Consider the following 7,007-nt stretch of genomic DNA (forward strand, 5'->3'; position numbering starts at 1 on the left):
TGGGCGGGGGGGGGGGGGGGGCGGATGGAGAGGCTGGACCTCGGGGTGGCTGTGGGGAGGGACAGGGGACAGATTTGGTGACAGAGCCGACAGGACTTGCTTATGACTGGTGTGGGGGTCAGAGAGGACCCTCAGTTTGGGGACCTTCACTTTTCAGCACTTGAGACAGAGAGGGGCCTGAGGTTGGGGTGAGAAACTCCCCCCATAAGTGGGGCGACCCCCAGACGACAGGCTCCCTGGGACCCACAGCTCCACCCCATGTGCTCCTTCTTTGTGATCAGTGGAGGCCCCGTGCAGTATTTGCCCAGCCATCTGGGCCCTCAGGGGCTGGCGGCGAGTCTGTCCATCTGCACCTGTCTGTCTCAGAGAGGAGGAAACCGGAGGTAGAGGGACCATCCGCCAGGGTTGGAGCCAGACCCTCCTCACTCCGCTTTGCCCCGGATGCCTCATCCCGGGAAGCTGAGGCTTGGATGCTCTGCTGGCTGCAGGTGGTGCCCCCTGTACCCTGGGATCGGCCCCCACGACCGCCGGCTGTTTACCCATGAGGCCCTCTACCTGCCAGAGACCCCTGGTTTCCGTGAGGACAGCTCCCCTGGGGGCCGAGGAGGGCGGTTTTAGGGTCAGGGCTGCACCATGAGGCAGCCGGCGCTGTGGGACCCAGGGCGCCGAAGATACCACCCTGCCTGCTTCTCCGCGTGGCCTCAGAGACGACCCCCCCATCCCCCACACTGTCCACCCTCTTCTTCCTCCTCCCTCATCCCCTTGTCCAGCAAATCTACCCTTTAGGTCCTCCCCGTCAGTCAGCTCTGCCCCTCCAGTCTGGCCCCCCATTATTTCTTGCCTGGACATCTGCAGCAGCCACCCCGCTGGTCTCCCTGCTTCTCCCTTTGTCCCTGCAGTCCCTTCTGCTCGGGGCAGCCAGAGCAATCTTTCTGGAAGGTTCTTCTGAATGTGTCACTCCTCTGCCGAAAACCTTCCATGGCTCCCTATTACCCTCAGTATAACATTGAAACTAACATAAGCCCGGGAATGGCCCGACCCAGGCTGACCTCTCTACCTCCATCCTTCAGTGATACTTTCCGTAGCTCTCTGCTTCTGAAACTGAATATTTTTCAATTGTTTGAATTAGCTCTGTTTCATTCCCACCCCTGGGCCTTTGCACGTGCTATGTGTCCTTTGCCGGGAGCATCCCCACAGCCTCTGCCTGCCTGACTGCTACTCAAGCTTTGGGTTTCAGGTTAGCCCTCTTCTCCTAAGGCATCCCTAGACCCTGCCCCCTCCCCCATCACACTCCTGACCACACTGGACAGGTCCTCCTCTTCAGGGCCTCTCTATGCCCGCACACAGTAGGTGTCTGGGAGAAGGTTCAAGGGCAGGCTGGGAGGATTGGTGGGTCGTGCTCGGGCCTCTGGGGTATGTGTGCCAGAGAGAGAAGGAGGCAGCTCCTGGAGCCATTGTCACAGCGAATGTAACCTCCCATCTCCAGGGCCCCAACGTGGTCCCATGGACGATCTTGGGCCACTGCCACAAATGGAAGAGCAGCTGGAGGGCACTGAGAGGGCTCTGCCCACAGACAATCATACTGGTGACGGTGTCGTGCTCTGTGCTGAGAGCCACCTCTGCTTGAGCTCATTCTGTCCCTTTATCATCCCCAGGTCACAGATGAGGAAACTGAGGCTCGGAGGGGGTGCTGTGACTTGCTCAAGGTCACACAGTCATACCGGAGCTGCGGTGGGAACCCCAGATTCTGGCTGTACGTATCATCGGTCACCACCTGGCTGGCTTTGGGCACTTCACCTAGACCCCGCAGGCCTCGGTTCTTTCTCCAGAAAATGGGCTTCTTAACAGTAATGACTGCTTTTCGGGGTGTTTGTGGTACCAGCACCCTGCAGGTGAGCGATGCAGGCCCAGCTTTCGGAAGAGGTGGGTCAGAGAGGGAGGGACAGTGATGTGGCCGTGGTCGCAGAGGATGGGGGGATTTGGGTTAGCCTCTGAGGCCAAGGCTAGTGGTACTCGGTGAGATTTTCTCCATTAAGCTTCTCTCTGAGACCGTAGCCATCGGGGCTGGGGGGTGGGGTGGGTGCACCGCTCGGCCAAGTCAAGGGAGAGCCTGGGGGGCTCCATGGTGTCGGGACTGTGGCTTCAGGCTCCCTCTGGCCCTGGCTCTCCCTCAGCTCCTAGGGCAGGCGCAGGGGGTCGGGAGCTTTGGAAGGGGTGGTAGAAACGTGAGCCACTCAGAGGCCAGAGCCCGCCTTCCCGGCAAACTCTGTGAGGGTCTCAACATCATGCTTTACTCCCCCCGCCCTGGTGCAAATCTGGGAAGCTCTGGCGTGAGCCTCGGTGGCAAAAAAAGGAATCGGGCAGCTAGCCTGCAGCCTGGCGCAGCCCTGTGGGAAGAGCACTGGACGGTGAGTCCAAGGCCGGCTCTGGCATGGCCTCCCTGTGCACCTGGCCCAGGCCTGCCTCCTCTCTGGGCATGAGATGCCTGGTGGGACTCTCTCACGTCAACTCCATCCCCCCTGATGGTCTGGGCAGCTGGTCCAGGGTCGGGGTGGGTGTTCAGAACCTCGTCCTCTCCAGGGCCTCCTCAAGTGAGTAAAGGTGACAGCCTGGCTGGTCAGAGTCATTCGCGGTCGAAGGGCCAAAACTAACCATAGCTCGGAACCCCCAAAAAACTGTCCCCACGCTTACCCTCAACTTGAGAGAAGTCCTTAGACCAAGGCTGAGGGTGGAGGGTGAGGTGGTCTCAACTTAATACCTTTTGAGGACTTGCTGGGGGCCACATGTGCCCACCCACAGAAGTAGTCCGTCTTTCAGCCAGAGCGTGGACCCCCTATCCTGCATGGGTGCCTTGATTATTCACATCCTGAGATATTTATTGGGTGCCCGCTCTGTGCCAGGCACAGAGGCTCAGAGGGGAGGAGGCTGCAAATGCAGCCCCCAGGAGCCCACAGTTGGGCCAGGCAAGCTCTCCAGAGCCCAAGAATTAGAACACAGTGTGGCAAGCCTGACAAAGGAGTCAGCCACTGGTTAGCCCAGAGCCCTAACCACTGAGCACTGGGCCAGGTCCCAGAAGGGATCATCACCCCCATTTGCCAGATGGGGAATTTGAGGCTTAGAGAAAGTGGAGGTGAGCTGAGAGCTGGAATTTGCACGGAGGTGGAGCCAACACTGCAGTCTCCTACAAACCACACACAGGAGCGTGGCAGCCCTCAGAAGGCTTGCAAACTCCTTGGCAGGGCCTGCAAGAGGTCACACGATGGAGCCTGTCTGTGTACCTCTTGCTGCCTGCATTTCAGCTTCTGGGACCTACAGGGCTCCCACCAGCCACAGGGCCTTTGCAAGTGCCTGGACCTCTCTCCCTCGTGTCGTAACTGCCCCAGACTATGTACCCATGAGGATGGGGTTAGGGCTGGTTTCTCCCTTGTTTACCCAGGAAGTGGCCAGGCCCAGCATGGATCAGGGGCTCCCCTTCTCATTGCCAAGGCATGAGTGAGTGAGCGGGGGACAAACCACAACAGGGAACTCTAGGCAGGTCCCCCAGTGCTGTTCTTCTCTGCCCTGGATGGGGCCCCCTTGGTTTGGTTGGGATGGGGCTGAGTGATGAGCTAACGTTATGGAACTGAATCCTCATAACCATCCCGTGAGGTCACCACTATCATTATTCCATTTTCATAATTGAGGCTTGGAGAAGTGAGGTGACTCACCCAAGGTCACTCAGCCAGTGAGTGGCAAAGCAGGAATTTTTTTTCAATTTATTGAGGTATAATGGACACACAATAACGGCACGCATTTAAACTGCATTTCGGGGAGTCCCCTCGTGGCCTAGTGGTTAGGATGCCGGGCTTTCCCTGCTGTGGCCCAGGTTCAATCCCTTGTTGGGGAACTGAGATCCTGCAAGCTGCGTGGCATGGCCCGAAAAAAAAAAAATTCCATTTCGGCATACGTGTACACCCGTAAAACCGTCACTACAATCAAGACAGTGAACACGTCCACCACCCCTCCAAAACTTTTCTTGTGACTTTCGTGGGACCTCCTAGCACCCGGTGTCCCCCGGCACTGGGTTGCTTTGTCACTATAGGTTAGTTGGCACTTTCTAGAATGTACTAGAAATGTATGCACCGTATGCACTCTTTGTCTCCTGGCTCCTCTCACTCAGCATCATGACCTTGAGTTTCTTCCACGTTGCTGCAGGATCGGCAGTTCATTTCTTCTTATTGTTTACGGAGTCCCGTCCCATCGTAGGGATGCCCGGGACCTGCAGAGCCAGTCTTTTGCTGATGGACACTTGGGTTGGTTCCAGTTTTGCCTGTTACAAATGCAGCTGCTATGAACATTCGTGCCCAAGTCTGCGTGGACCTAAGTTTGCATTTCTCTGGGATAAATGCCTAGGAGGGGAATGGCCTGACCATATGGAAGGTGTATGCTTCACTTTTGAAAAAGCTGCCAAATGTTTTCCAAAGTGGTTGAACCACTTTACATTCCCACTAACAGTGGAGGAGGGTCCCAGAGGAGGGTGGGGACTGGCACCCAGGCCCAGCCCACTACAGAGCCTGCAGCCGACACCTCCAGGACCCTCGGTCACAGTAGGTCTCGCGCCCTGTGCTTCTGAGCTTTCTGAGCTGCAGGAGACGGACCAAGCCACAGCAGGGGGCTGGGGCGCAATGCCGCCTCCCCGCCACGCGTCTGGCTTCCTTTTTTTTTTTTTTTTTTTTTTTTTTTTTTTGCGGTACGCGGGCCTCTCACTGTTGTGGCGCGGCATGTGGGAGCTTCCCAGACCGGGGCGCGAACCCGCGTCCCCTGCATCGGCAGGCGGATTCTCAACCGCTGCGCCACCAGGGAAGCCCCTGGCTTCCTTTTTGAGCAGAGTGCTGCCTTCCCCAGCCCCCGCCCCAGCTCCTGGAGGGCAGAGCTGGGCACACAGTGGGTGCCGGGCGTATGCCACTGTGCCCAGGGGAGCAGCGGGCCAGACCCTCCGTGGTTCTTGTCTCTGGCTGTGCTGAGGAAGCCTGGAGCCTCCCAGGCCCATGACAAAGGCTGGGGATGGAGATGCTGAGGGTTTCACTGGTCTTCTTACCAAGCTGGTGAGAGATGAGTGTGTTAGCGCGTGTGCGCGCGCTCTCGCGTCCATGCGCGCGCGTGTGTGGGGAAGGGGCTTGTGCCTTTGAGCTCTGGGACAGAACGAGAAGGAAAGAAGCCATCAGAACCTGGCAGAGGGGGAGAGACAGAGCCCAGACGACCAGAGAGAAGCAGCCAAACCGAGGAGGGGGCGAACCTCTCCTTCCAGACCCCAGGGAGGTGGCAAGGAGGCGGGGAGGGGTGCGAGAGGGGAGCAGGAATTCTTCATTAAAAAACCCCGGAGCCGGGCCCGCGGCGGCCGAGGAGCCGGGCTGCCGGCAGCTTCCCGCTCGCAGGAGCACAGAGGCCCGCGCCGGCTCCAGCCGCCCGCGGCCGACCTCACGCGTCCTCAAAGCCAGCCTGTCCCACTTCCCCCGCCGGTTGCTACAGCAACTGAGCTCTGAGTAATCAGCTGCACGGTGACCTTTCTTCCCCCGGAGAGAGGGAGGGAGGGAGAGCTCGGGAGGGAGGAAGGGGGGGAGGAGGAGAGAGGATAGAGGGAGGGGGGAAGGAGGAGGGAGGAAGGGGGAGGCGGAGGGGAGGAGGGGGAGAGGATGGAGAGGGGAGAACAGAGGGAGAAAGATGAAGAGGAGGAGGGGGAGAGATGGAGGCGGAGGGAGGAGGCGGGGGAGGGAGAGGAGGTGCTGAGCTGCTGGTCAAAGCTGTAAAAACACTGCAGCTGGGGTCTGGGGGCTCTGCGGGGAGGAGCTGGCAGTCCGAAGGCGGGGAGGGGAGGGGGCAGCTGGCAGCCCTGTGGTGGGGGGAGGGAGAAGCTGCAGAGCGGAGGCGGGGGAGGACCGTGGAGGGGGCTGACCCGAACTGATTCTTTCCCAGAAGGAATCCCCTTCACCGCCCCCACCCGCAGCGCTGCCCCTCCCAAGTTGCCGGGCTTTAGGAGACAAGAACAAGTCCCCGTGTGCTCTCTGGCTCAAAAGATACTCTTTCCGAGCAGCCTTGACTCCCCCATTCCCCAGATGGGAAAAGTGAGGCCAGGAGCCTTGTTTACAGTTTCAGAGCCTTTCACCTCTGTGTCACCCCTCCCTCCCTCCCTCCCTCCCTCCTCCTTGCTGCTTCTGACTGCGAGGCAAAGCTGAAGCCGGGGCCAGGGCCGGGGTGAGTCCTGCTCCACCCCCAGCTCTCCCATGCCTGGGGCGGGATGCCGGCTGCCCAGGGAGGCAACCCTCGTTAGAGAGGGTCCATCAACGCTCTCAGACCCGAGTATTGATTTGAAATTCTCTAAACACAGCAGAAGCAAGGCGGGGAGGGTGTGAGCGATCCAGGGAGCTGGAGGAGCTCAGGGAAGGGGGTGGGTGCAGATGGGAGACAGGGTCACCGAGGGACCCCTGGGGAATAGGAGCGCCACTGCGGGAGGGCTTGGAGACCTCCTGGTGCCTGGTATCCTGCCCCACCCACCCACGGGCTCCTCCCCAGCTCAGCAGCCCTGGGCCAGCATCAGGCCCATCACCCCCCCTGGCCCTGGGGACCTGCCTGCCTCCTGTTTACAGGCCAGGAAGTCCCCGAGTCAGAGTCACAGCCAGCCCATGGAGTGGGGGAAGGATGACAGATGGTGGCATGCCATTTTAACCAGAGTCTGCAGCAGTTGGGGAAGGGGAGGAGGGACCCTAGGGCTGGTGGGGGCTGGGATCTTGCACTGCTGCCACCCCCAGGGGCCCTGGGTCCCCATTCCTGTCCCCCGGCACCTCTCCCAAGGCCAGGTCGCTCAGGTCTGAGGGGGCGCTGACCCAACAGCCATGTCACTTGGGCTGCCCAAACTCCCATGGCCCCTGTGGGTGCCCCTTGGGTCTGCGGGTGTTGGGGGGTCCCCCGGGGGGCAGTCTCTCAAGGCTCCAGGGCAAGGAGAGCGCCGTGACACCCCCGCGCCCCCGCCA

The sequence above is a fragment of the Physeter macrocephalus genome, chromosome 13 (genome assembly GCF_002837175.3).
Source record: "Physeter macrocephalus isolate SW-GA chromosome 13, ASM283717v5, whole genome shotgun sequence".
Taxonomy (NCBI): domain Eukaryota; kingdom Metazoa; phylum Chordata; class Mammalia; order Artiodactyla; family Physeteridae; genus Physeter; species Physeter macrocephalus.